The following is a 14,317-nucleotide window of genomic DNA, read 5'->3' as shown; positions in this document are numbered from 1 at the left end:
CCCTCACCATATCAGACAGACCAGGGTCTTCTGTGGACACCTTCAAGTTCCTGGGTACCACCATCTCCCAGGAGACCAATGTCTCCTCCATCCTCAAAAAAGCCCAGCAGAAGATGTACTTCCTGAGACAGCTGAAGAAGTCCAGTCTTCCACAGGAGCTGCTGATCCAGTTCTACACTGCAGTCATTGAGTCCATCCTGTGCTCCTCCATCACAGTCTGGTTCGGAGCAGCAACCAAACGGCACAGGAACAGACTGTACGGAGGACAGAAAATATCATCGTGTCCGACTGCTCTCCATCCCAGACCTGAACCTGGAAAAGGACAGGGAAAATCATCCCAGATCCCTCACACCCTGGAACGACTCTGGCAGAAGATCTAGAAGCCTGCAGACTGGGACCCGCAGACCAGTCCCCTCACCGTCACCCTCCTAAACACACATTGCAACTGCACTTCATATAACCATGTGGTATTTGTTATGTTTGCTGTTAGTGAATAACCACGCGGACTCTCGACACGCTGTCTGCTTCTTTTTTCTTTATTTCCGTATACCCAGAATCCCTTACAGCAACACCCACAACCTGGAACACACGCAAAACGTACACTGCCCATGTGCATATGTAACATTCCCCCCCCCCCAGGAGGAACACCAACAGCACAATATAACTAGACGACCGGGGTCGACTACCCAGAATGCCAGCATAGCCATGTGGGTTATTCTGCCACGTGACAGGCTATGCCCTAACTACGTGGTGTGCTATTCAGTCACATAGTCCTTGAGGTAAACCGGTCTACAGCGGATACGGACAGGGCGTGGTGAAACTGCGCTCCCCCGGCCTCCAGCCTCCGCTGGACGGTTCCCTGTATCACCGGGTAGGTCCTCCACTAGGTCCAAGTCACTAGCCATTTAGTAGGGTGGTAGTAGCCTAGTGGGTAACACACTCACCTATGAACCAGAAGACCCGGGTTCGAATCCCACTTACTACCATTGTGTCCCTGAGCAAGACACTTAACCCTAAATTGCTCTAGGGAGACTGTCCCTGTAACTACTGATTGTAAGTCGCTCTGGATAAGGGCGTCTGATAAATGCTGTAAATGTGAATGTGAATTTAGTAAGGGTCTACGGGGGTGGGCGGTGACACCTTCTTGAGCCGGCTCGCATGCCACTTCGTACAGTCAGCCAGCCGTAATCAAAAGAAAAGGAGCTTGTTGTCCTGGTGAGGCCGAGGAACCCTGACCCAATCATGGACTGCCAGATAGGAAGATGTCACCTTCCGTCGGCGATCAAAAGACTGCTTCATCCGAAACCCTGTGGCGCAGGGCCGCTGCAGTAAGCGGAGCAGGCTGTGGCCGGTCTAATGGAAGCTGTAGCTCCCAACCCAGCATGAGGAGAGCTGGGGAGACGCCAGTGGTGGAATGGAGAGATGATCTGTAATGAAGCAGGGTGCGCTGCAGGGCTGAGGAAAAGACCAAGCCATCGGCTGAACGTGCTGCCATGGCCCGGCTTGCCACTGCACAGGTTGCAGTGGCGGAGATGTGGGAGGGCCCGTCTTTCCACTGACGAGGAAGGCTGAGCCATCCTTCACCGTAAATTCAATATCCCTGTCGATCCCAGGCCACCACACCCTGTCACGGCAGCGCTGCTTGACTTTTACGATGCCTAGGTGTCCCTCATGAGCCATGGCCAGGATGCGAGGTTGTAGGCTGCCGGGGATGACCTCATTCCAACAGGACAGCTCATCTTTAACATGATGAAATGGCACCAGATCCTGGTGAGTGGCCAATTATAATGGAGGAGCCTCTCGGACCAGCGGTGGAGCCGGAGCGGCCTGTGGCCCGTGCCTGAAGATGCGAGTAGGGTCGTTAGGGCCTGATGGTCTGTGCGGAGGGTGAAATGTCGGCCATACAAGTGTATATGCCACCCTTCACATGCCCAGACGCAGGCCAGTGCCTCCCGCCCCCCAACTGAATACTTCTGTTCAGCCAAAGTCAGAGACCGGGAGGCAAAAGCAATGGGGCGCTCAGAACCATGTTGGCACTGAGAAAGGACGGCACCTAGCGCTACACCAGACGCATCACAGGTCAGAAAAGTGGGGTAAGACAGGTCAAAGTGAGCAAGCACCGGTGGTGAGGTAAGCTGGGCCTTTAGCTGACGGATGGCTGAGGAGCAGGCTGAGGACCAGGCCCATGGGGCTCCGGTTTTCAGAAGCGCACATAAAGGGGCTGTAGTGGAGAAAACGCAAGTAGTATGCAGTCATTCCCAGAAAGGATGCGAGCTGGGCTGGGCTGGAGGGCTCAGGGAGACGTAGAACAGCCTCCACGTTAGAATTTAAAGGTGAGATGCCCTCTCCAGACAGGCGAAAGCCCACAAAATCGACAGCTACCACCGTGAAGACACATTTGTCCTCATTCAGCGTAAGATTGAGACCTACCAGGATCTTGAGCACGCGGTCCAGGCGCTCATCATGTGATGCGAGGGTTGGACCATGCTCCACAATGTCGTCCAGATAAATCACTACCCCCGAAACTGCAGCAAAGATGGTGGACATGATTTTCTGGAAGCAGCTAGGGGCAGAGCTGAGGACAAAAGGCATCCTAGTGGAGTGGAAGACGCCCATGTGTGTGACAGAAGCGGTCAGGTTGCGGAACTTGGAGATAACCCTGTCGAAGGTCTAGTTCGGAGAAGATAGTAGAGCCATGGAATTTAGCGGCCAGTTCCTCCACATTAGGCAGCGGGTACTTGTCAGGGACAACAGCTGTATTGACCGACCTTAGATCCACGCACGGCCGGAGAGTCCTGGACTTCTTCCATTCCAGCACCGGGTTGGAGACCCAGGGTGAAGCATCAATCCGCTCAATTATGCCCAGCTCGAGCAGGTTGTTGTGTTCTGCAGTGACTTCATCACGAAGAGCCAGAGGATGACCGGTCGAACGGGCTGGTGGTTAAATGCGGTGAGGCAGCCCAGGCCAGAGAACAGAGAGGGCCAGCGTTGCTGCCAGGGTGAGCCCACCGTGAGAATGGTGGCACCATCCACATCCATCAGTGAAAAGCCCAGACTGCTGAACAAGTCCAAACCCATTAGGTCAGCCCCATGACGCGAGACGTGAAAAGTAAAAGACGGTAAAGTTACACTCCGATACTGAAGTGGTAGGGAAACTGTTCCCACCATGTCTATTTTGGAATTCCCATATCCACAGTCAGGGTGGAGGGTATGATGGGGAAAAAACTGCTTGACAGTGGACAGGTTCAGCAAGGAGCCCCTCTATCCAGCAGCAGTGGCAGTGGAACACCATCCAGCCGCACCACACACGTTTTAAATGGGGGAGATGCTGCAGGAACACACGGGCAAAATGGTTACGTTTCCCGCATTGTGAGCAGGTTTGGCCAGTAGCCGGGCAGTAGGCGCCCTGGTGTTATGCGTGGAGGATCCGCAGTTTCCACACGGGCAGGTCAGGTGGCTGGACGTGGGCACTGCGGGCTGAAGAGGGGGTACCGGCGCCAGGCGAGATGCTAATTCGGCTGCTGACTCCATCTGAAGAGCCAGTTCCACGGCTTTTTCGCGGATTCTGGGATTGTTTGATCCCGAATAAACTCGTTCCAAACTTACAGAAACTCGCCAGGTCCGCCACGTAATGATGAGCCGACTCGCCCGGTTGCTGCCTCCTCTGGCGAAAAACTACGCGGCGCAGGATAACGCTCTTATGTCGGCTCCCAGGGTCCTGAAGATCCGCTGCCCTTCCGTGCCCAGGTTATGGAGCAGCAAGGCTGTGACGCAGGTCTGGAGAATCCGCGATAAGTCGAAAAGGATTCAAACCAGCGGTCCCAGGGCACCGGGGGCTCGCCGGGCAAAGCCAGAAAAGGAGGTGGAGGAGGTAGAAAAAAACTCCATCCTCGTCGCCAAATGTTATGTTTGCTGTTAGTGAATAACCACGCAAAACGCACACTGCCCATGTGCATATGTAACAATAAGAACAAAAAAATCCATAAAAATGTATATCTGCAAATTAAATCTACTTTATATGACAGTAACTGATGAAAAACAATAGTGTTCCACAAAATAAACATTAATTTTTATTAAAACGCGGGAAAAACGGTGAACCAATCAGGATGTGATTGTGATACAGTAAAAAAAATGTGATTGTGATGCACAGTACTGCAACACGGTGACACAACGGAATATGTCCTCTGCTTTTAACCATCACCCTCGGGATTCGAACCTGCAACCTTCTGATTACGAGATCGCTTCCTTAACCAATCAAGAACGAGTGGCAAGGCTGTGACGCAGGTCTGGAGAATCCGGCCTGTAATGAGGCATGGTTGGCTGCTACAGCGGACACTGGTTTCTGCGACAAAGGAGTTTCCAGGCTGCAGGTTATGAGCGTTTTGAACAAATGGCGAATACTTGTTGTTAAAGTCTGTAAAAAATAAAACATTAAAGCGTGTTGATGTGGCGCTTGTTTCATATTCATATTCATATTTCAAATAACCAACGAAAATTTCGTGGGCAGCGGTGGCCTAGCGGTTAAGGAAGAGAACTTCAAATGGGGAGGTTGTGGGTTCGAATCCCGAACCGCCAGGTCGCCGCTGAGGTATCGAGTAGCGACGGTACCGTTCCCACACAGCTCACCACGGTGACCAAGCTGCCGTTAAAAGCTTGTAATACATAAATACTAGTTAACAGGTAAGTTAATTTTTTTTACTTGTGTAGCGAGACGCCTCTTTTTTCAGGCTGTTAGACGGCAAGTCCCGCCTATTAAATGTATATAGTAATGGGAAACGTCGGACATTTATAAAACGTCAGAATCTATTTCCGGTGTCCTGACATTTCACCCTACCTATTAAAATATCCTACCGAAGCATCATGCGCAAGCGAGGAGCAACAAAACGGGTCAGAACACCGGGAAAGCAAGTACTCGACGCCTTTTTGATACCTTTTATATACTTATGCTCACTGCTTTACTGGGCTAAAGACAATTTTATTCATGGCGTCTCTCGAGCACAACAGTATAACACAACTATAATATACAGCATAGTCTAAATCCCATATACAGAAAATACATCGATTGCAGAAATAAATACCACATGGTTATATGAAGTGCAGTTGCAATGTGTGTTTAGGAGGGTGACGGCGAGGGGACAGAAACTGTTTTTGTGTCTGCGGGTCCCAGTCTGCAGGCTTCTAGATCTTCTGCCAGAGGGCAGCAGGTCAAAATGTCTGTCCAGGGTGTGAGGGATCTGGGATGATTTTCCCTGTCCTTTTCCTGTTTTTTTTTTTTTTTTAATATAACCTTTTATTTAGTGTTACAAAATACAATGCACATTTTACATATTAAGGAATGTCTTCAGAACATTATAAACTGAGCACAAAATAGTACAATATATTACAACCAATATCACCATAACAAGAAATTAAAAATTAATAAATAAAATACTAAATAATAATAAAAAAACCAAAAAAACGCAAAACCATTCAATGAAGAAAACGTAGCTTAATATGAAAAAACAAAAAACACTGATAGTTGTTGCTTGCAAGATAATATAAGAACTGGAAGTCAAGTTGTCTATATACTGGTATAATAGTTGGGCTTTAGTATTTTTACAGTGACTTAGCACTTCCTTGAATAAATTTATTTCATTTGCAAAAATTTTGAATAATTGTGAATAAAACATTTGGCCATAAGAATTACGTAATTATTACAGTATTCTGATTCTTCAACTCCTATCAGACCAACCCTTATTTTCTCAAAGCTGGAATAGATTTTTTACACATTATCCAATTTTGAAAATCATTCCAAAAAATATGTGTGGCATTGCAAACAAAAAAGAGGTGTTCTAATGTCTCAATATTAGAGTTACAGAAAACACAGGAATTGTCATTTATACCAAATTCCTTTTGCAGAAGATCATTACAGGGATAGATGTCATACATAATTTTAAAATGGATTTTTTTAGCTTTCTGTGGTATTGGAAAAGAGAAGTATTTAGTTCTAATTTTCTTTAAAGTGATAACATCATAATCTTTAAACAAATGTTTTCTTCTTAAGGTGACTGGAAACAATATTGAAGTTAGATTGTTTCTTATTAATTTGTTATTACATTTTCTGTCTATAAATTCACATCAATTTATAGTCATAGATGGTTCTTTTGGAATAATTACTGAATATGTTATCATGCCTTTAATTAATAAGGTCACAGTAGAAGGAATTGCCTTTAATACTCTTAAATTTAGTTATTGTACATGTTAACGTGTATTTTCCTAAAGTCTTCATATGATAAGAAACTACCATCAGCTTCCATAAGATGTAAGATGGACCAAATACCTTTTTCAAACCAATCTTTGTAAAAGAATGACTTGCGTTTTATCAAGATGTATCTGTTGTTCCAAATCGGAGTTGAATGTGGTGAAAAGTTGTGTTTGAAAATGAGTTTCCAATATTGCAATACTTGTTTATGAAAGTCTGATAGTTTTACTGGTAATTTATGTATTTCAAAGTCACATGTCATCAAGAATTTAATTCCACCAAGATCTTTGAAAATCTTATAAGGAAAACTGAACCATAAACTTTCGTAATTTTTTATAAAACTTTGTAACCATCTGCGTTTGATGCAGCCGTTCATTGACTCAAAATCAATCATGTTTAAACCTCCTTCTTCTAAATATTTAAATCCATTGGCTCTCCTAATGTAATGACATCTGTTCCTCCAAATAAAAAAAATAAATCAGGATCATTTTAATTTTACCATTTTATCAGACATGTATAGCAAATAAGCTGGGTAAAATATTCGAGATAGACTTTCCATTTTAGTAAGTAGAATGCGTCCAAAGATAGACAAGTATCTTTGAAGCCAGCTATTAAGAATGACTTTGTTTTTCTGGATTTTATTTTCGATATTGGATGTTTCCATTAGCTTTTTATTTTTTGAGATATTAATTCCTAAATATTTAACCTCTTTTTTAATTGGAATACCACACACAGTATCAAAGGGATGATCATCACGAATAGTTAGAATTTCACATTTTTTTTTATTCAAATGTAAGCCAGAGGCTTCAGAAAACTTTTGTATCTCCTTCAATACCTTTGAAATTTGTGATGGATTTTTTTAAGCACAGGGCCGTGTCATCTGCTAGTTGAGTGATTATCAAAGAGTTTCCAGTCACATTTAGTGGTTCAATATTTGAATTATTTTTTATGAAAATTGCCAAAAGTTCTGACACAATAATGAACAGAAGAGGTGAAACATCCTTGGTGAATTCCTCTTTGTTATTTCAAAACGTTTAGATGTTCCAGAGCATAAAGATACTGAGCTGGTAATATGTGTAAAGCATCTGAATCACTTTTATAATTTTTTTCCCAAAGCCAAAGTATTCCAATGTTTTTATAATGAATGGGTGCTCAACGCTGTCGAAGGCTTCTACCATCATCTTCTACCAGATGTTCATAGTCCAGCAATTCTAGAACTAACCTCAGATTGTTATGAATAGATCTCTCTTTAAGAAAACTGGACTGTGTATCACTTATAATCTGGGATAAATCAACTTTCAACCTGTCAGCGATCACGTGAGAATATTTTATAATCAGTATTTAATAATGTAATTGGACGTAGATTCTCAATGTATTTTTTATCTTTTGCTGGTTTTGGGATGAGTGTAATAAGTCCTTGTTTCATTGTAGACGTTAAAGAGTTGACCAATAACATATCATTAATTGTTTCTAAGAAAAACATTTTCAGATCTTCCCAAAAAAACTTGTAGAATATTGTGGTTAAACCATCTTGGCCGGGTGCTTTTCTAATAGCAAGTTTTTTAATTGCCCTGTCCAATTCTTCTAGCCTGAGATCAGCATCACAATTTTCTTTAAAGGCTGCATCTATTTTTGGAAAATGTTTTTTTATTTTTTCTACAAATAAATTTGACTTTACAGGGTTGTATGCAGATGAATACAAGGTTGAATAAAATCTGTAAATTTCCTCTGAAATAACTTTCTGATCAGTAACTTCCTTATCATCTATAATTAATGAATTTATGTTTTTTTTCTCTTGCCTTGTTTTTTCTAAATTACTGAAATATGATGTATTTTTTTCACCTTCTTCTATCCATTTAGCTCGAGATCTAATGTATGCACTGTGTGCCCTCTAAATAAAATCTAATTGATTCTGAAGTGTTATAAATTCACATCTATCAGCTTCCGACATGTGAGACTTTTTACATAAATTATTTATATTCTGCACCAAACGAGCCTCAAAATCTCTTTGTTGTCTGCATTCCTGTTTGCTAAATGTCACTGAAAATTCATGGACCTTAAATTTGAAGTATTCCCATCTGTTGCAAAAGCTTCCTATAGTGTTTTTAATTTTTAATTTTGTGTATCTTTTCTTTGATTATTTTGACATAACCCTCATCCTTTAATAAATCTGCATTAAACTTCCAATAATCTTTTTAAAAATTTGTTCCCATTAACTGGGTTTAATTTAAGCGAAATTACACAGTGATCCGTCAAAGGGGCAGAAGAGATGGAGACATGTGAAACATATCTGATTACATCTGGTGTGGTTAAACATAAATCTATCCTGGATTTTAATAGACCATTTAGCTTGATCCATGTAAACTGACGTGTATCAGGGTTTTTATCTCTCCATACATCTATTAGATTATTGGAGTTAATAAATTCGAATAAAATAGGATTCAAACTCTCCCTATGACGTCTAGAAGGACATCTATCCAAACATTCATCTGGTGTCAGGTTATAATCACCACCTACCACAATAAAGCTTGAGTTGTAAGTGTCCTTAAGTTCAGAAATAACATCTGTCAATTTTGACAATAACAGCGTCTGTGTCACACGAGTGAGTTTCTTGCAGCAGGGTGCAGTGTGCTGCCTGCCCTTTACAAAATAAAAATAACGCTTTCCTTTTCACTTTGTCCTTAAGTCCTCTTGCATTCAAAGAAATAAATGATAAATTTGTTTTAAGCATTAACTATATTGTTCAAACAGTAAACAGTTAAGAAAATAGAACAAATACAAAAAATAACAACTTTATAACAGTATAAAATAACTAAATAATAATAATAAAGCAAAACTTACTTAGCTTTCTTCTTACTAAGTAGAAATGAATAGGGTGTACGTTCCTCCAGTTTCTAAACAACAAATTACACCCTTAATGTCCTCATTTAGCGATATCTTTAATATAATACCTTTCTGTCTTTAGTTCTTCTCATAAATGCGACGGTGTCAATGGCCGAGTTCGGGGACGCATTCGCAGGCATGCTTGGAGCGGGTGGAGTAGTCGTCGTACTGGGAGAGGAGGACCGGAGGCGCTTGGCCGGTGATAAGGCGGCCGGAGGTGAGCTGGGACGGGAGTGTGGCCGTGGAAGCGCCGCGGCGCGGCGGGGAGGGAACTCTGGCTCCGTGGGGGGTAACGGGCAAGATCGTATTAGCAAAAGGGGGCAGGCAAACTCAAGGTCAATGGCGGGCGAAGGTCGTGGTCACACTGGAGAATCCGATTAGAGATCGTCGTCACAAGGGGGGCAGGCAAAGTTCTAGGTCGGGGACAGGCAAAGGTCGTGGTCATGGACATCAATCAGTCGGGCGTGGGAAAATAAGGCTGGCGTCTATGGAAGTAAATTCAACTCAAAGAGCGGGCAGCGTCTCCTCGGGGTTACCTGACTTTTATACTCTACGCTGGCCGCTCTCGTTTCCGCTTCCGGGTCGCCGCCTCTCTGTCTGGCCTGGTGCTCTCTGGTGGGCTGGAGGTGTATTGGCTGTGACAGACGGCCATTTATGTATCCAAACGGCCGCGGTTGTACGCCCGGTCTCCTCCCTTCCTCGCTTGAAGAATCTGGGGCCACAGTTTCTCTCTCTCCAGCCGGTCCTCCTTCATGAGATCCTCCATGAAGCGGACACCAGTTGACTTGCAAACCGGAGACGTTTTAGTCATTTTCCATATGCCATCTCTGTACTGCCGTTTGGTAAACTGTACAATAACCTGGCGGGTTCGGTTTTCCTCCTTCCTGCCCAGCCGATGAACCGTATCAACACAGTCATCCATTTTCTCAGCCCATTCTGGAGCCACCTTCCCCAGGAGTTGAATCACGTCCAGCCCAACGTTCTCCCCCATCGTCTCCTTCATCCCTCTGATTCTCAGGCTCCATCGGCGTTTATATCGATCCAGTTCCCTTGTATCCTCTTGGAGTTTAGAAACTGGACATCTCTGACTCCACAGCAGCCACCTTCTCCTTACAATCTTTCACTTCAGCCGCATTAAATTCCAGAGCTCTGGTAAGGTTGCTGATCATTACCGTGTTTTGTTCCAACTTTGTGTTCATGTCCGCCATCTTCTCATCTTGGGTGTCAAATCTCTGATGTAGCGCTTGAATGGCTTCCAGTAGATCTCCCATCGTTGTGTCTTGTCTTGTTATTTTATGAGCGTGAGCTCCTTTTGAAGGAGTTTGAGGCAATTCTGCCGAATCTAGAGGTCGTTTTCCACTTCCACTTCTTTCAGTCTCCATGTCCGATGCGTAGTCGTGGTCCTTTACAACTTTCGTTTTCTCTTTCTTCCTATCTTCTTTGGGAGACTGGACCTTCTCTTGTTTTTTTTTGTGTCTTATACATAACTAATATAAAACAAAACTAACCGTGCAAGGGTGAAAAAAATAATATAAACCAGAGGAACGTAACACCAGCGCACTAAAACTAACGTGTGCTCAGTCCGCAATCTTGCCCGGAAGTCTCCCCCCTTTTCCAGGTTCAGGTCTGGGATGGAGAGCAGTCGGACACGATGATATTTTCTGTCCTCCGTACAGTCCGATGCAGTCTGTTCCTGTGCCTTTTGGTTGCTGTTCTGTGATGGAGGAGCACAGGACGGACTCAATGACTGCAGTGTAGAACTGGATCAGCAGCTCCTGTGGAAGACTGGACTGCTTCAGCTGTCTCAGGAAGTACATCCTCTGCTGGGCTTTTTTTTGAGGATGGAGGAGATGTTGGTCTCCTGGGAGATGGTGGTACCCAGGAACTTGAAGATGTCCACAGAAGACCCTGGTCTGTCTGATATGGTGAGGGGTGTGGCGTTGAAGGAAGTTCAGACGGAGTTACTGACATGCGGGACCAAGAGGCAGGAAATTACAAACCGATATCCAAAAAAGTTGGGACACTATACAAATCGTGAATAAAAACGGATTATTTGATTTGTGTGTGTGTGTGTCCCTTTTGTCTGTGTGCAGTAAGCAGGAGGTATCTATGTGTCATAATGTTCCGGTGTTGAGGGTGGAGGAGTGGCCACTGCCTGGTGATGTGCTGACCAAAGATACAGTCAGAGCGCTCACTGACCGGGTCAGTTCTTTAAAGGACTTGAAGTCCATGATTCATGGAAATGTCTGACCATCAGTATTACAGGAAAATAAAGCAAAGTATTGTGGTTAGAAGAACAAACAAATCCATAAAAATGTATATCTGCAAATTAAATCTACTTTATATGACAGTAACTGATGAAAAACAATAGTGTTCCACGAAATAAACATTAATCTTTACTAAAACGCGGGAAAAACGGTGAACCAATCAGGATGTGAGAGAGGGTGGCTTCTTAAAAAAAAAAAAAAAAAGTTTTTTTTGTTACAGAGCACTGCAGCACGGTGACACAACGAAATATGTCAGCTTGTTAAAGTGCATGATAATCAGCAAAAACAGAAATTCTGATGTCTGTTAAAGCTGACTACAAAACATAACTGGGGGTTTAACATAAACATATTCATTTGCATGGATGTACGGTCTTAGGTTTGCTTTTCAACATCATCGCCTTCAAAAAACAGGGTATCCGCGGATCCTTAAAAAGTCTTAAATTAGATTTTCCAAAATTAAGGCCTTAAATATCTTTAAAAATGACTAGCAATCCTTAAATCAAGTTCAAAGGTCTTAAAATAGCACAGACTATATTGCTATATTGTCTTTCTGGTAATATCTGAATAATTTGGCGAATATCCAAGTGGTGTTTTGCATTTTTGTGTATGAGATCGGAATGAGCGGAACCACCAACATTTCTGTTTGTGTGTGTGGGAGGGGCCTTTTTCAGGTACGCGCTGTAGCAGTTTATTGCTAGTGGGCGCGTCAGTCATGGGGAAGTGCAAGTTTAATGTTAACTGGATGGATAATCCCACATTTGCAACATGGTTAAAACCCGCTCCAGGCAATAGCTATGAGGCCCGCTGTATGCTGTGCAAAAAGCTTTTCAAACTTGGTTCTATGGGAGTTAAAGCTGCAGAGTCGCATATGCACAGCGAGAAGCACAAAGCTGCTGCCAAAAGCCGCAAACAGACGCCTGCCACTTCTCAGTTCTGTTCCGTCTCAACAGTTTCACAGACTTCAGCTCCATTTCTGAACCCAGCAGCGAGAACATCAGTTACAGTAACAGACCTCAGGACCACCTTTGGGTCCACCACGACCCTTCAGGCAGAGGTAATGTGGTGCCTGCACAGCATAACAAGACACCAATCAGGGATTTTTTCCGAGCTATGTTTCCCGACTCAAAAATCGCTAAAAACTTCACGTGTGGTAAAGACAAAACAGCCTATTTAGCAAAATTCGGTTTGGCTCCACACATCATAAAACTCCTTTGTTTTGAAATGGAACGCTAGAATTTCTTAAGTTCTTAAGACTTGATGCATTGTTATTATTATTATTTCAATTGTCTTGGAATTTTATTTTTATTTTTCAATTGGAAAATGTATAAATAGTGTAAAAACAGTAATGCATTTTTGAAATTTTCACAATAATAAAGCTTTACTTAGTTTTACTTTACAGCTATTGCCTAGTCTATATATGTTTGATAAATGACATTCAGTTTTTCATCAGGAATGCACTCGGAAGCTGGATCTGAAAAAGCTGTTTTCAATCTCTGTGGATGGACCAAATGTAAACTGGAAGTTTTTGGAACTGCTTCAAGAAGAACAATGTGAGCAGTATGAGGGGACTCAGCTGATCGTGGTTGGGAGCTGTGGACTCCATACCCTACACAATGCCTGCAAATGTGGTTTCTCCATATGGCAGCTAGAGAAAGTTTTCAAAGCCATTCACATTCTCTTCCATAATGTACCAGCAAGGAGAGAGGACTTCACTGCTTTTACTAAAGCTGCAAAATTTCCACTTGCTTTCTGTAGCCACAGATGGCTTGAAAACTTACCAGTAGCAGAGAGAGCCCTGGAGGTGTGGCCATCTCATTTGACACCCTTGAATCTGCTCAGAAAGACCTCCTCATCATTGCAAAGCTACATTTCTACATAGCTGTTACCAGGACCTTCTCTCCTTTCTTGACAAGATATCAAACTGATGAACCAGTGATGCCATTCTTAACCACAGACTTGGCTGAGTTGATGAAGGTAATGATATTCTAGCATTGGACAGGTTGATTTTGCACATTTATTTCAGTGTGTGTACAATTCTGTCTGTATATTTATACGTAGTCTGTCCTCAAGTTAGTATAAACATTTTATCTAATAATGATTAATATGAATGATTTAGGAATTAAATACAGATACTCACACCCACACATATTATTCACAAATCAGTTTTGTTTTGTTGGTTTTGGCCGTTTAATATTCTACATATTTAGCATGATTTATGACATTTAGTTTTTCTTTCAGAGTATACTGACACGTTTTGTCAAGAGAGAGATACTGAAGGATATCAGTCCACTGGAGTTGGTCAAACTGGATGTGAGCAACAAGAATAACTGGGTCCCACTAAAAGATGTCACTGTAGGCTTGGGTGCAGAGTCAGTTCTCAAGGTAGGGATTCACCTTTAATGTAATAGTGATGGATGAAGCAAATATAGTTTGCAGTTATAATGGGTCACTTAGCCTTATTGCGTTCTAATCTGTCAGGAACTTCAGAGACAAAAAAAGACAGGGGAGCACTCAGTGCTGGAGTATAGGAAAGACTGCATCCAGATGATGTCCACCATCATTCAGAAAGTGCAAGACAAGAGCCCATTAAAGTATCCCCCAGTTAGGCAGGTTGCCTGTTTGGACCCCAGCAGGATGTATTCTGGTGCCAGAGAAATATGACAAAGAGGTTTCTGAAAAAACAGCATTTATCAGGAGGAGTATCCGCTGGTAGGAGAGCATACAGCAGATCAGTCCATGTTGAAAACTTAAAGTCTACTGATAAATAAAAACAAAACAGATTTATATAAATCTGGTGTATGAATATGGTCAAAATGCATCAAAATGATTTTTCTTCCCTGTTTGTCCTTTTTGTGCTGGTGATGTAATTATCAAGCAGTTTAGTGAGGTCTTATCTGTTGGAGCAAGAAGTGAGACCTTTCTCTCC

General features: G+C 42.8%; 1 long non-coding RNA gene across 1 annotated transcript; it reads left to right on the top strand.

The window, feature by feature from the left end:
- The first annotated feature begins 12,344 nt into the window (after positions 1-12,344).
- Positions 12,345-13,640, top strand: LOC114797283 (uncharacterized). Its single transcript, XR_003750834.1, has 3 exons — positions 12,345-12,445; positions 12,842-13,365; positions 13,630-13,640. It is a non-coding gene; the product is annotated as an uncharacterized LOC114797283 (long non-coding RNA).
- Positions 13,641-14,317: the final 677 nt, after the last annotated feature.

Source organism: Denticeps clupeoides, chromosome 9 (assembly GCF_900700375.1).
Source record: "Denticeps clupeoides chromosome 9, fDenClu1.1, whole genome shotgun sequence".
In the NCBI taxonomy this organism is placed as follows: domain Eukaryota; kingdom Metazoa; phylum Chordata; class Actinopteri; order Clupeiformes; family Denticipitidae; genus Denticeps; species Denticeps clupeoides.
Note: the sequence above shows the minus strand (reverse complement) of the source record. Positions and strands in the feature narration are given on the sequence as shown.